Raw genomic sequence first — 15,610 nt, 5'->3', positions numbered from 1 at the left:
ACTAGTTTAAATCCTCCTGAGCAGCTCTAGCAAATCTCCCTACCAGTATATTAGTCCCCTTCAAATTCATGTGCAATCCATCATTTTTGTACAGGCCACTTCAACCCCAGAAGAGATTTCAATGCTCCAAAAATGTGAATCCTTTTCCCATATACCAGCTCTTCAGCCACGCATTAATCTGCTCTATCCCCCTATTCTGACCCTCACTAACTCACAGCATGCGAGTCATCCAGATATTACTACCCTCGAGGACCTCCTTTTTAAATTCCTGCCTAACTTTCTATATTCTCCCTTCAGAATCTCATCATTTCCCCTTCCTATGTCATTGGTAACAATGTGTAAAATGACCTCCTGCTGGTCCCTCTCCCCTTTGAGGACATTCTCTCTCTGAGAATTCCTTGATCCTGGCATCAGGGAGGCAACACACCATTCTGAATTTTTGCTGTCAACCTTAGAAATGTCTGTGCCCCTGACTAGAGATTCCCCTATCATAATTGATCGTTTGGAACCCAATGTACCCCTCATTACATTAGAGCTTGTCTCGATACCAGAAACTTGGCTGCTCGTGCTACATTCCCTAAGAGCCGATCACCCCCTACATTTTCCAAAACAGCATACTTGTTTGAAATGGGGATAGCCACAGAAGACTTCTGTACTACCAGCCTACCTCTCGTACCTTTCTTGGAGTTAACTCATCTACCTAACTGTATCTGCGGCTTTTCTCCCTTCCTATAACTGCCATCCATCACACCCCCTAGCTCTTGTAAATTCCTCATTGCCTCTAAATCCATTTGATCTGACAGGATTCACAACCAATGACATTTATTGCAGATCTAATCCTCAGTAACCCTTAAACTCTCCTGAAACTCCCACATCTGACAAAAGGAGCATATCACTCTACTGAAGGCCATTTTGTTCCTTCCAATCTACAGACCCAGAAAATAACACTGTCTTATTGCTCTACAAAACACTGTCCAGGCTAACTTAATACTTAGGCTTATATTTTTAATATTTAATCAAGAGACAGATCATAAGCAAGAACCCACTCTACTCACTATTGTAGTTTTACAGCAAGGCTATACTTAAAACTATTCACTTCTCTGTTTCTGTGCTATGACCTCTGTCAAACAGGTTCCTCCAAGATCAGTTGTGAATTTTGCTGTTTAATTGCAACAGCATATAAAATAGTAATTGCTGCTCCTGGAATTCAAGGAAATCACCTCCAACACATAAAATACCTCAAAGGAGCAGCCTGTTACAGCCAGAAATTTTTCCTGTCCTGTCCAAAATCCAGACCACAAAGAAAATCTCCAACCTGAGACAAAACTGCACAAAACCACCTTTAAATTGCATGCTCACCTTTAAGTGAATGTGAATCAGGTGACATGATAAAAGGATATAATTCTACACTAGTTCTACACTAATGGATATTTATAACATGCAAATAAATGTATTTCAAGTGGGTACCCATCAAAGGGCGATGTAACGACCGACACACTGCTGACTTAACCTTTGCATTGCAGCTGCCCCCATTGGGAAATCAAAATTTTGGCGCACACCCATATGTCATGTTTTCTCGCTCCCCCTCACACTGTGGTCCAAAAAGAATTAATTTGCACAGCACTATTCATTACTATCCGATATTGTAAGAAGCACTGTGAGCAATCTGCACAATAAGGCCAACCAAAAATAGCTATCAACACATGGAGTGAATAGAATGAAGCATGATTTTAAAAGCACGATAAGGTATATCCTTGTCCTCAGGTTACAACCAAAACACATCAAAGTTGCATCAAAAGAATGTGCCCTCTCTCTATAGATGCTGCCAGAGCTACTGAGTTTCTCCAGTGATTACTGTTTTTAAATCAAAAGTTGGGACGTATATCTCAAAATTTACAATGTAGCAAGATCACAATTTGAAATTAGCTTTCTATTGTGTTTTATATGAACTGGGTCCTGTTAAGCATGAGTTGTGTTCCAAATTGTTATCATGATATCACCATCAGCATTCCCTTCTGGATTACTAATCTCAAGAAGAAGAGACCAAGAAAAACAAAAAAGAATTGATGGAAGAAAACTGTCTGAGATGAGTTTAGCTTTGACTTCAGAGGACAACATTACATAGATCCATGTTCTGGCTGGTGAGGAATAACAAACTGAAAATGGGTATTGGCATTCAGGAAAGGAGTTCCATGATCAGAAGCAATTAAACCTTAAAAGCTTGAAGTTGTTTAGCCCTGACATTTTGGGTCAAGTGGGCAACCTGTAAATTTGGTGTACCCAATGTATTCGCACAATTGTAGTATTAGCTCGCAGTTTCCCATAGTGCTGTTACTGTCTCCAAGCTATCAATAGCTTCTGTGCTCAACAGCAGCTGCTGTTGTATGTGGAGAATGTGGTACAGTCAACAGGCTCTTACAGGCGGGCTGTAACTCAAAGGGAACGTGTACAAAAGTATTGATGCAGTGCAAATTATTACAAAATGAGCACCAGGCATGCTCTGTAATAATGGATCAGTGGTGCTGGAAGAGCACAGCAGTTCAGGCAGCATCCGAAAAGCTTCAAAATCAACGTTTCGGGCAAAAGCCCATCATCAGGAATAAAGGGCTTTTGCCCGAAACGTCGATTTCGAAGCTCCTCGGATGCTGCCTGAACTGCTGTGCTCTTCCAGCACCACTGATCCAGAATCTGGTTTCCAGCATCTGCAGTCATTGTTTTTACCTTTATGCTCTGTAATAATGGTTAGTGCTGAAAACATGAGGTGGTGCAGGGAGAAGTAAAGGGACAGCAGAGCTCTGTGCAAACCAGGAAATCCTGAAGGACCACGCTCACAAGGGAGTGGGTGTAGCTGGCCAGGAAAGTCAGTTCCTATGGTTTGAACCTGAAGACCTGATAGCAGTGCCTCAAGAAGTCAATGACTTCATGTGGGTGGGTGATCAACATTATTCAGTGCTTCTTCATGTGGCATCTGCTACCTACCTCTCACACTCAACCCTATCATTCACCCAGTAGCACTCTCTGGAATCCAGATGTTCTGCCTCACTTTCACGTTTATCAGTACTGCCAACTTCACATCCACCTCTTGTACCTGCAGCATTTCACCAAATCATACATTCTTGCTGAACACAGTGGTGGTCTGTAGAATTGTGGAGATCAAAGCTGGTGGGAACATACATTTTCTGAGTACAACAGAAGAGAACGTGTTCACATCATAGGGACTGCAACATCTGATCAAGTCAGGAAGTTAATGATGATGACATGTTTCTGCCTTACTGTCTTTTTTACCTCTCAGCTTACCACCTCCTTCTGTATGGCATGATGAGCAGCATGATGCTGATGTGACACAGACTTTTTTTTTGATAGCCAACTGACATACCCCATATCAACCTCTTCCTTTGCGCTTCTGTTGAATGCCACTCAAGACATTCCTAGCTCTCGCAGTCCTGGGCGAAGGAAAGAGAGCGATAGTGCAACACTGAAGCTCCTTGTCGCTGGCACTCAGCTGTTAGCACTGATACTGACACAGCATGTATTTTGAAGAGTAGCATTATAGTTTGGTAATGAGTTAAAGGACATAAATGGGATGACATACAGGAGAGTGGTGTTGGACATACACACTGAAATACTAGATGCATTGACTGGCCTGCAAGGAGTCTGTCACTGACAAAGAACATGAAAAATCTAATTACAGTGTGAGAGAAAGTGGAACAAGACTACTGCTTCAACCTGCTGTTCCATTTCCCTGTTGTGCTGCAGAGCCAGAGGCTGCTACTATATCTCTCTCTAGCACAATCTAAGATTAAAACTGACTGTTAGCAACTTGGTGTCAAATATAATTATAAAAGATTCCTATTTGCACCATCACTTAGATCACTTATTTCTACCTCCATAAAATTGTTTGTCTTGACTCATCTGCTGCTGAATCATCGTTCATGTAAACATGACCATTCCAATGCATTCATGGTTGGTATCCCACATATCACAGAGAACAGCCAGGGAATTCCTAGAGGCATGGCACTCATCCACAGATTCAATCCATAAGCACATCGACCTGGACCCAATATACCGACCACTGCAGCGGACAGCTGGAACTGACAACCGGAAGCGGCAGGTTCAACCCACTACAAACACCGGAGGAAAGATCACAGAAGCGCTTCACAGGAGGCTCCCAAGCACTGAGGATGTCACCTAGACAGGGGACGAAACATCTGCAACACAAATTCCCAGCTCGGCGAACAGAACCACAACAACATATCACCCTGCATCAACTTCATGTATTTTTTCCCCTTCTCCATCACCCTCTGTGCTTACTGAACTCTGCCTCCTGGTCAAGCAACAACTGTATTTTAAATTTCTCATCCCTGTTTTCAGATCCTTCCATGGCTCTTCATCTTTGTGATCAATTCCAGCCTCTCAACTTTCTAATGTATTTGCATATTTTAATCATTCCACCATTGATGACTGTGTTTTCAATTGCCTCGGCCTTAGACTCTGGAATATTGATTCTTCCTTTGATTTGTCTCTTTCAGACACTTCTCTGACTTAGCCCTCTGACCAAATTTTATTCCTGTTTTGACTTGACTTCATTGATTCCTGAAGAAGGGCCTGTGCCCGAAACGTCGAATCTCCTGTTCCCTGGATGCTGCCTGACCTGCTGTGCTGTTCCAGCAATAAAGTTTCAACTTTGATCTCCAGCATCTGCAGACCTCACTTTCTCCTTCATTGTTTTATAGGCCTTCCTTGTAATGCCTTGGGTCCATTGTGTGGTTGTTGTTTGTGAGAACAGGTCAATTCCTCTGTTTCTCTACCCTCCACCCCCAAACCCATGGGGATGCAGCAACTCTCCAACTGAATTCAAGACTTGCCAAAATATTTTCAAGAACATTTTATTGTATTTGCCAACACCTAGCAATGGAGGAAGTTCCTTAAAAAAAGCTTGAAAGTTGCACACCTTGTAGCCTCATGTTTATCGTTAGCATGTAAGATGGTGTGCATGCAATTAATTTTGGAGTCCTGTTACCAGATCAGCCAATTTAGTCAAGCACATTAAGACTGTGTCCATTCAAGGTCTTCCAACACATTCAGGGGATTTGCAGGAAGGAGCTTGGGAATTGGACAGACAGGATTGATGTATACAATGTAGTTCCACATGTATCTTTGTGCAAAATCAAGGTCAGGCCCACTTAATTTATCAAGGTGTCAGCTCATCTGTAGCTCATTTCTAATGAGAATTAGGCCATTGTTTCATGAGTTGATCACTTAGTATTGTACATGTTTATGGAATAAAGATACATTTCTAAATTACTGGTACCGTTGCACAGTATGCTGTTTCCTCCTGCAATTCCTATGATAATAATATTTCTGTATTGTGGAAAGACTAAATCCGCAAATAGATTCCATTCAACTAATTAAACTTTCACTCCCCACCTCCCCTGAGTAACAATGCTTTTGAATTCCACTGAGGTTCTTTTTACTGGGACTGCTTGCTCAGATGGCAGGTCTGTTTATTATGTGGCTGACAGATTGTTTGAAGATTGTATGCCAGACACAGCAGGGTTAAATCTCTCAAATCAATGGGAGCTCCTCAGGGCTGAGAGGCAGATTGGTGCCAGCAATGCCTTTTGCTGATGTGTCTGCATCAAAGCTGTCTGACAATTGTCTACTGTATCGTAATGACATTATTATGGAAATAGTAATAGAGCCATGGGGTTGCAACATCTGATCCATCTTCAGTGCTTTTTATTTAAAAATTAATCGGTGTAAAATAACATTTTTTTCTAAGCTTTTTGTTTTTCCATTTGTGCAACGTTCCTCACTAGTGACAAATATTTCAAGACAAAATCATGTTTCTAATAACTGTATTGGCTAATAATGCACCTTCTTATTCTACTCTCCTCCCCCCCCCCCCCACCAACCCTGCAGCCATCACCACTGATTTTCAAAAGGTTTTTATTTACTTGCTCTGAAGCAAAATAATGGTTAATCATTCCTGATCATTCCTGCCCGCAAGTTACTTTGTCCAGGGGTGTGTCAGGGCCAAACCTTAATTCTACCTTCACTTATTACAGAGGGGCAGATTTTTTCTTTTCCCATCATGGGATGTATAAGGCCATCATTGGTTGCATGTCTCTGTTGGTTGTATTGCTCTTGAACTGAGTGGCTTGCTAATTCATTTCAGAAGACAGTTAAAACTGAGATGCATTATCATGGATCTGGAGTCACGTAAATAATTGCAGTGGAACTGAGCCATAGCAAGAAGGTTGTTACTTCAATCCCTATCTAAATGAGCTGGTTTCAGCCAGGACACTTCAGTTGGTTTAAGGATCTGACTGTTAAGGTTACCGCTTCTGGTTACAAACCAGAATTCTGATCAAATGTGCAAAGTATTTGGTGAGAATTTGAATTATGAGTCTATCGTTAGTGGTTCTTGAAGGGAGTTACGTGTCTGATGTGACAATGATTAATGTAGATTTTCTTGCCAGCTGCAGAAGGGTCTGGTTTGATTATTGAAGCAGTTATTTGTGAACTTTATTCATTCGCTGCTGTACAGCTGTTTTGGGTCATTGATCTGTTAACTGTAAATCATCTCCCTGTCCTGCTGTTTTGGGAGTTCTTCACCATCCCTCTTTACTCTAACAGAATGCAGTTGTCAGCTTTGTTTTGATTTTAGAAAATCTTTTAAAACTTCACCTGGACTATTAGATCATGTAATCTTATTATTGTACCACTTTTCTGCACAGTTCTACAAAGCAAAAAACTAATTATGCAAAACTAAACAAACCTCTGTGAAATTGAGCATTTGGAGGATCATTTAAATGTGGCAGCAATAGTGTGTTTATTCTTGCTCTTTATGATGTTTACAAACGGTCACTGAAGTGAGAAGCCTTGGAAAAGCTGGCTGATGGAGGAGCTCCCGATCCTGGAACTGGTGAAGTCAGTTGCAGCCTCTTTTAATTGCTGCCTCGTCTGTGGTCCAGTATTTCAGCAGTACAGGCTTGGGATCTTCCTAATCAGAATTACTGAAGGACTATGAAATGTTTCAATTTTAAATTCATTTCAAAAAGAGATGATTTATTATAAACTTCTAAAAAGGTTTTAATTGAGAAGTTACAGATATGAAATGTAGAATTAGGTTGTATATACAGCACAGAAGCAGTCCATTTGGCTGTGCTGGCATTTCTGCTTCATTCGAACCTCCTCCCATCGTTCCTCATTTAATGCTGTCACCATAACCCATTAATCACAGCTGCCTCAAAAGTTTATTTAGCTTCTTCTTAAGCGCATCCATAGTGTTCATTTCAATTACAATTGTATGTTGTAGGAGTTCTCACCTCTCTTTGGGTACAGAATTTCACTCTGAATTCCTTGATCTCTTGATAGCTATGTTATATTTATGGTCTCTATTTCATCCTTTTCCATAAATGGAAACATCTACTTATTTACCTGATAAAACATTGTCTACTTAACAGAGTAAGTGAGACTCCTGGATGGTATGTTGCCTCCCAGTGCCAGGATCAGGATGTCTCAGATTGCATCCAGGATCCTTAAGGGAGAGGGAGAGCAGTCAGGAGCGGTACCAATGACAGAGATAGGGAAAGGGAGGAAGACCTGAAAAGAGAATATAGGGAATTAGGTTGAAAGCTAGAAGGCAGGATGAGCAGAGTAGTAATCTCAGGATTGCTCCCGGTGCCATGTTATTGTGAGGCCAGGAATGGAGAGCGAGTGCAGATGAATACATGGCTGCAAGGGCTGGTGAAGGAGGGAGGGCTTCAGATGTGTGGATCATTGGGATACCTTCTGGGGAAGGTGGGACCTGTACAAGCAGGACTGGTTGCACCTGAACTGAAGGAACACCAATATCCTGGGTGGGAGGTTTGCTAGAGCTCTTCAAGAGGGTTCAAACTAGATTGGCAGGGGGTGGGAACGTCACCTACAGATCAGATGATGGAGTAGTAGTGAACAGCCAGATACATTGTGCAGAGAGTCAGTGAGGAGGGAGAGGGACTCAATAGGACCAGTGTGATGGGTTGATGTGTGTCTATTTTAATACAAGAAATATCAGGAATAAGGGTAACCAGCTTAGTTCCAAGTGCTGATCCATGCTCTACGATATCGTGGCCATTTATGGAGACTTGGATATCACATGGGTTGTTGGATGTTCCAGGGTTTAGGTTTTTTAAAGGAAATAGAGGGGGAGGTAAGAGGGGTGGGGGATTGGCATTGCTAATCAGGGATAGTATCACAGCTGTAGAAAAGGAGGTCATCAAGGAGGGTTTGTCTACAGAGTCAGTATGGGTGAAAATCAGAAACAGGAAAGAAGCAGTCACTTTATTAGGAGTTTTCTATACACACACACACACCCAATAGCAACAGAGAAATGGAGGAGCAGATTGGGAGGAAGATTTTGGAAAGGTGCAGAAGTAACAGGGTTGTTGTCATGGGTAACCTTAACTTCCCTAATATCGATTGGAACCACTTTGTTCAAATAGTTTGGATGGAGCAGTTTTTGCCAGGTGTGTCCAGGTAGGGTTCCTGACACAATATGTAGATAGGCCGATTAGAGGGGAGGCCATATTGGATTTGGTGCTTGGCAACGAACCATGCCAGGTGTCAGATTTGTCTGTGGGAGAGCATTTCCTAAATTGGAAACAGATGTTCTTGGGGAAATGAACAACAGAAATGTGGAGGTTGTTTAGGAAGCACCTGCTAATAGTGAGACAAACCTGTCCAGCACTGAGGCAAGGAAGGGATGGTAGGGTGAAAGAACTTTTGGTGACAAGGATGTAGAACATCTAGTCAAGAGGAAGAACTAAGCTTACTTAAGGTTGAAGAGGCAAGGATGAGACAGGGATTAAGAGCCAGGAAGGAACTGAAGTATGGACTTGGGAGAGCTAGAAGGGGACATGAAAATTTTTAGCGGGCAGGATTAAGGAAAACCCTAAAGGCATTCTACACTTATGTGAGGAACAAGAGGGTGGGCAGAGTGAAGGTAGGGCCGATCAGGGATAGTGGAGGGAACTTGCGCCTGGAGTTAGAGGAAGTAGGGGAAGTCCTTAATGAATACTTTGCTTCAGTATGCACTTCCGAGAGGGCCCTTGACATTTCTGAGGACAGCGTGAAACAGACTGTGCTAGAACAGGTTGATGTTAGCAAGGAGGACGCGCTGAAAATTTTGAAAAACACAAGGATGGATAAGTCCTCTGGACCATATGGGATATATCCTAAGTTACTACATGAACTGAGGGAAGAGATTGCTGCGCATTTGGCAATGATCTTTGTGTCCCCACTGTCCACTTGAGTTGTACCAGATGATTGGAGGGTAGCAAGGGAATAGGGATAATCCTGGGAATTACAAACCAGTCAGTCTTACGTCAGTGGTGGGCAAATTATTGGAGAGGAATCTGAGAGACAGGGTTTATGATTACTTGGAAAACCATATTTTGATTAGGGATAGTCAGCATGGCTTTGTGAGGGGCAGGTCATGCCTCACAAACCTGATTAAATTCTTTCAGGATGTGACAAAACACATTGAAGGTAGACCAGTGGATGGGGTGTACATGGATTTTTGCATGTTGTTTAATAATAAGGTTCCCCATGTAGGCTCATTCAGAAAGGAAGGAGGCATGGGATACAGGGAAATCTGGCATCTGGATCCAGAATTGGCTGGCCCGGAGAAGACAGAGAGTGGTAGTAGATGGAAAGTATTCAGCCTGGCGCTCGGTGACCAGTGATGCTTCGCAGGGATTGGTTCTGGGACCTCTGCTCTTAGCCTGGATGTGGATGTGGATGGGTGGGTTAGTATGTTTGATGGTACAAAGGTTGGTGGAGTGGTGGATAGTATGGAGGGCTGTTGTAGGTTGCAACGGGACACTGACAGGATGCAGAGGTGGGCTGACAAGTGGAGTTCAACCTGGAAAAGTGTGAAGTCATTCACTTTAGAAGGTCAATTTGAATGCAGAATACAGGGTTAAAGGCAGGATTCTTGGCAGCGTGGAGGAACAGAGGGATCTTTAGGTATATGTCCATAGATCCCTCAAAGTTGCACCCAGGTTGATAGGGTTGTTAAGAAGGGTTGTTTGGTCTGTTGGCTTTCATTAGCAGGGGGATTGAGGTGAAGAGCCACGAGGTAATACTGCAGCTCTATAGAGCCCTGGTTAGACCACACTTGGGAGATTGTGTTCAGTTCTTGTCACCTCATTATAGGAAGGATGTGGAAACTTTAGAGATGGTACAGCGGAGATTTACCAGGATGCTGCCTGGACTGGAGGGTATGTCTTATGAAGTAAGGTTGAGGGAGCTAGGGCTTTTCTCACTGGAGCAGAGAAGGATGAGAGATGACTTGATAGAGGTGTACAAGATGTTGAAACGCATAGAGTGAATAGCTAGACACTTTTTCCCAGGGCAGAAATGTCTATCATGAGGAGGCGTAATTTTAAGGTAATTGGAGGAATGTTTAGGGGAGATGTCAGAGGTAGGTTCTTTACTCAGAGAGTAGTGGGTGCCAGCCGTATTGTAGAGTCAGAAACATTAGGGACATTTAAAGAACTCTTGGATAGGCACATGGAAGCTACTACAATGAAGGGTCTGTAGGTTAGTCTGATCTTAGAGTAGGATAAAAGGCCAACACAAACTCGAGGGCTGAAGGGCCTGTACTACTCTATGTTCTATGTTTAATTTCAATCGGCCACCCCTTAACTCTTTAATGACCTTTTCATAATAGTGATCAAACTTGGACATGTGGTGTGTAATTTAACCACATTCCAAGATAAGTTCATTATCCCTCCATTTCAATTCTCTCCATCTAGAAATAAACACCAATGTATGATTTTCTATTTATTTAAGATCTTATTAACGTGCGAGGCTTTCAGTGAATTGTGTATTTGTGCCCTTAAATTCCTTTGCTTCTCTAACCCATTTCACTTACAATTTTCTTGGTAAAATGCACCCTCTTTTTATTGCCAAAATATAATATCGTTTGTTGAAATTTATTTTCCAATGATAATCCCATTCTGCAAGTTTGACAATGTTATAGTCAGTTGCAGCTCTCCTTTGTATTGACTATACTCCCAATTTCATGACATCTGCGGATTCAGAGGTTGTGTTTGTGATATCAAGATCTCACACATAGATTTTATTTATTCATTCATGGGATGTGGGCACCACTGGCTGGACCTGCATTGATTACCCATTACTGGCTGCCCTTGAGCTGCCTTCTTGAATGACTGCAGTCCATGTGCTGTAGGGAGGCCCACAATACTGTTGGGCAGGAAGTTTCTGAGTTTTGAGCCAGCAATACAAAGATCTGTGATATATTTCCAAGTCTGGATAGTGAGTGGCTTGAAGGGAAACTTGCAGATGATTGAGCCAATGTATATGTTATACACTTACACATGCGTATTGTTCCCAAAATAAACCTAGACTTCCCAAATCATTTGTTCTGTTAAACAGAGGAGTTTCAAACTAATAGGGATATCCTGTTTATTGTGCAGAGATTGTGATGGCTGTGACAGCTGCTCAGGGATACATTCCTTGTGTGTGGCTCCCTGTGGCTTTTGTTTCAGAATACTGGGTTGTTTGGGATTATGTGCACTTTTGGACCAATTGTTTCCACATTTATTGCCCAGGGTCAGCAGTTCAGGTATAAATATTCCAATGAGGTATTGCATTTTGGTATAACAAACAAGAGTAGGGTTGGGTAGGGCATTGGGTAGTGTTGTAGAACAAAGGGACCTAGGGGTGCAGGTACAAAATTCAAGTTTGCATCACAGAGAGACTGAATGGTTAAAAAGGCGTTTGGCATACTTGCCTTCATTGCTCAGTCCTTTGACTATAGGAGTTAGGAATCATGTTGAAGTTGTACAGGACATCGAGGCTTTTTCTGGAATATTGCATCCAATTCTGGTCACTCGGTTACAGGGACGATATTAGCAAGCTGGAGGGGGTTCGGAAGAGATTTACCAGGATGTTGCTGGGTATGGAAGGTTTTAGTTATAAAGAAAGGCTGAAACTATTTTTACTGGAGTGTAGGAGGTTGAGAGGCAACCTTGTAGAAGCTTATAAAGTAAGGAAGGGTATAGATTGTGTTTATGATATTTGTCTTTTCCCTAAGATGAGGGATTTCAAGACTACGGGGCACATTTTAGGGTGGGAGGAGAAAGATTTTAAAAAAGACAGACAATTTTTTTACACAGAGGGTTGTTCACATGTGAAATAAATGTGGGTACAATTACAACGTTTAAAAGACATTTAGATAGAGACATGAGTAGGAAAGGAATCTGGGCCAGGAGCAGGCAGGTGAGATTAGTTTGGGATTATTTTCAGCATGGACTAGTTGGACTGCTATATGACTCTATGACAGAGTTGGAAAAGGATATGACTTCACACTAGGAGGATGGGTATGCCATTCAGCCCTTCAAGCCTGCTATTTGATAAAGGGCCATGCAGGTATTTCTATGGCTGCAAATCATTCCAGGATGGTATGTTACCCTCAGGTCACAGGGTCAGGAATAGAATGGCTGCAGAGCACCCTGAAGGGGGAGGGCAAATCGACAGAGTTGGTGGTACATATATAGGACATCGGGAGAGAAAGGGTTGAGGTCCTGAAAGCAGAATTTAGAGAACTAGCAATTGGATTAAAAACAGGTCCCAAAAGGTAGTCACTTCTGGATTAGTCCTGGTGACACATGCTGGCAAGTGTGGAATGAGGAAGTTAGATGAATGTTTGGCTGGAGAGATGGGGAGGAGGGATAGCTTTACATTTTTAAAACATTAAGACTATTTTCGGGGGGCAGTGGGACCTGTATGAGGCAGATGGGTAGATAATGAGCCAGAATGGGGCCAACATCTTTGGGGGGAGGTGTGAACTGCTGTTGGGGGGGTATTTAAAATTGGTAGCAGGTAGCTGCAGAGAGAAGGGAGATGAATGGGGAAGAGGGCCCAAGGGAAACAATGTAGACATTATAGGTCAGTTAAGGCACAAGGGAATTTGGCAAAGTTGAATGGTATTTATTTCAAAGCGAGGAGTCTGGTGAACAAGACAGATGAATTGAGGTCACAAATTAAAACATGGGATATGATATAATCGCTATCAGTGAGACATGGTTAAGAGAAGGGCAGAATTGGCAGCTCAAGTATTCCAGGATATGGGGTTGTCAGGTGAGGCAGGGAGGTAAATCCGGAGTGTGTGTTGCAGTATTAATCAGGGAGTCAATTACTGCAAGTAAGGAGAGTTGATCTTTTAGGAGGCTTCTCAAATGAAGCCATAAGAATAACATTTGAAGAATAAAAAGGAACAGTCACATGGCTGGGAGTGTATTATAGGGCTGTGCGAGGAGCCTCTTACCTTTACTCCACACTCAGGCTGGTGTCTGGGGTTCACTGATTACTGTGATGGTCTCTCTCCAGCAGGCTCTGAAACTTCAAAGACGCAGAATGCCACACGAGAGCAGTTCTGTGGAGAGAGAATGCTGAACTGAACTCACTGTTTCTTGGATGCTGCCTGAACTGCTGTGCTCTTCCAGCACCACTATTCCAGAATCACTGTTTCTAGCCTGATCAGCAAGTAGGAAATTATCTCCACACAGTAATTGCGACCGCCACCAATGCCTGAGCGATTCCCTCTCGTGTCAGTGGGACAATGGGACAAATTTTTAACCTTCCACAATTTACAGGGTACTTATACTTTAAGAATTACACAACCACCCTCCCCTCATGATTAACCAACTGCTGCAGAGTATGAGTGTCCCAAGCCTGAAGAGGGTTTTTATGGTCTCAGAGGGACTTGTTGCTTGTCCGGTGGGACTCCCTCTCTGCCTGGGATGTTGTTGTGGACGTCTGAAGTCCGAGGTTACAGACAGGGTCGATGTCTTCAGCCCCAAAGGGTTGATGAACAGAGATGCAGTGAGCTCAGAGTGGAGGAGAGTGATAAAGGAAAAGAGCCCCGATAGCTGGCCTTGCTGCCCGACCCCTGACCCTTGCGATTCCAAAGGGCCAGCCGGCTCCACCCCCTCAGGTAATTCCAGTTCACAAAGCACCTCTGGTGATTGCTGGGGCCGGTTTAATCTCATCATTTGTGGAAGTAAAAGGGTCGGGACCGTCCCAAATTTACTTAACTGAAATTTTGATGACTTCATGGAGCCTCCCAAACTGTTTTCAGACTAGAGTAAATCATTATCCCATTACCTAGATGGGCTCCATTGTTCACAGTTTCAGGGTTCATTCCCATTTCTGGAAACTGCTACAGGGCCCTAACAGTGCAAGAGAAATAGAAGAGCAGGTGGATAGGCAAATTTCAGAGAAATGTAAAAGTAATAAAGTAGTGATAGTAGGAGATTTCAACTTTCCCAAACATAGTTGTTCAGGTACATCATTCTTTGAAGTTTCTAACACATACAGACAGGTTGGTTAAAAACGCATTTAGTGCTCTTGCTTCATTGCTCAGTGCTTTGTGTATAGGTGTTGGGAGGTCATATTGAGGTTGTACAGGACAGTGGTGACTCCTCTTCTGGAGTACTGTACCAGCTATGGACGTCCTGTTATAGGAAGGATATTATTAAGCTAGACAGGATTCAGAGGAGATTTACCAGAATATTGCCAGTCCTGGAAAGTCTGATTTATAAAGAAAGACTGGATATGCTGGGACTTTCTTTGCTGGAGCATAGGAGGATGAGTGGTGACCTTTATAGAGTTTTATAAAATCATGAGGGGTATAGATAGGGTGAATGGTAAGTAATTCACTTTTCCCAAGGATGGGGGATTTCAAGTTTAGGGGGCATATTTTTAAGGTGAAAGGAGGAAGATTTAAAGACTTGAGGGGCAACTGTTTTTTGAGTGGTTCGTGTGTGGAATGAACTTTCAAAGGAAGTGGTGGATGCAGGCACAGTTACAACACTTAATTGGATAATTACATAGACAGGAAAGGTTTGGAGGGATATGGGTCAGGAGCAGTCAGGTGGGATTAGCTTAGTTTGGGATTATATTGGGCATGGACTGGCTGGACCGAAGGGTCTGTTTCCATGCCATATCAATGACTCTATTAACTGGGGTTCTCGTAGTGTGAAAGCTTTGGAGGAAATTCTTTAAAAATCTTTTCTGCATATATTTTAAGCCAATATACAGAAGGCTGTACAAGACAGAGGGCAGTTCTGAACTTAATTTTAGGAAATGAAGCAGAGCAACTGGTTTGAAGTGACTCCGTTAGATTCAGGATTGTTATAGAAAACCACAAATATGGGCTTGAAAGCAGAGTTCTAATCTGGAGAAAGGCCGATTTTAATAAGACTAGGTATGCTTTGACCAGAGTGGACTGGGAACAAATATGTTTAGGTAAATCTGTGTCAGAGGAATGGGGCGCATTCAAGAAGGAAATAGGGAGGGTACTGGGCCAACGTAGAGTCATAGACACAGAGAGATGTACAGCATGGAAACAGAGCCTTCGGTCCAACTCGTCCATGCCGACCAGATATCCCAACCCAATCTAGTCCCACCTGCCAGCACCTGGCCGATATCTCTCCAAACCCTTCCTATTCAAATATCCATCCAAATGCCTCTTAAATGTTGCAATTGTACCAGCCTCCACCACTTCCTCTGGCAGCTCATTCCATACACATAC

The 15,610-nt window shown here is 42.7% G+C and overlaps 1 protein-coding gene and 1 long non-coding RNA gene across 5 annotated transcripts in view; one reads left to right on the top strand and one right to left on the bottom strand.

The window, feature by feature from the left end:
• LOC122541124 (cell surface glycoprotein MUC18-like) overlaps window positions 1-15,610 on the top strand; it is a 192,540-nt gene that overhangs the window by 38,935 nt on the left and 137,995 nt on the right. The window lies entirely within an intron of this gene.
• The window catches only part of LOC122541127, a 31,762-nt gene continuing 22,790 nt past the window's right edge, over window positions 6,639-15,610 (bottom strand). The window contains exons 2-3 of the long non-coding RNA XR_006309522.1: window positions 13,343-13,450; window positions 6,639-7,027 (exon numbers count right to left, since the gene is read on the bottom strand). This is a non-coding gene — a long non-coding RNA (uncharacterized LOC122541127). The remainder of the gene's footprint in view (window positions 7,028-13,342; window positions 13,451-15,610) is intronic.

This window comes from Chiloscyllium plagiosum, chromosome 36 (assembly GCF_004010195.1).
Source record: "Chiloscyllium plagiosum isolate BGI_BamShark_2017 chromosome 36, ASM401019v2, whole genome shotgun sequence".
NCBI lineage: Eukaryota > Metazoa > Chordata > Chondrichthyes > Orectolobiformes > Hemiscylliidae > Chiloscyllium > Chiloscyllium plagiosum.
This window is presented reverse-complemented; position numbering and strand designations above follow the sequence as displayed.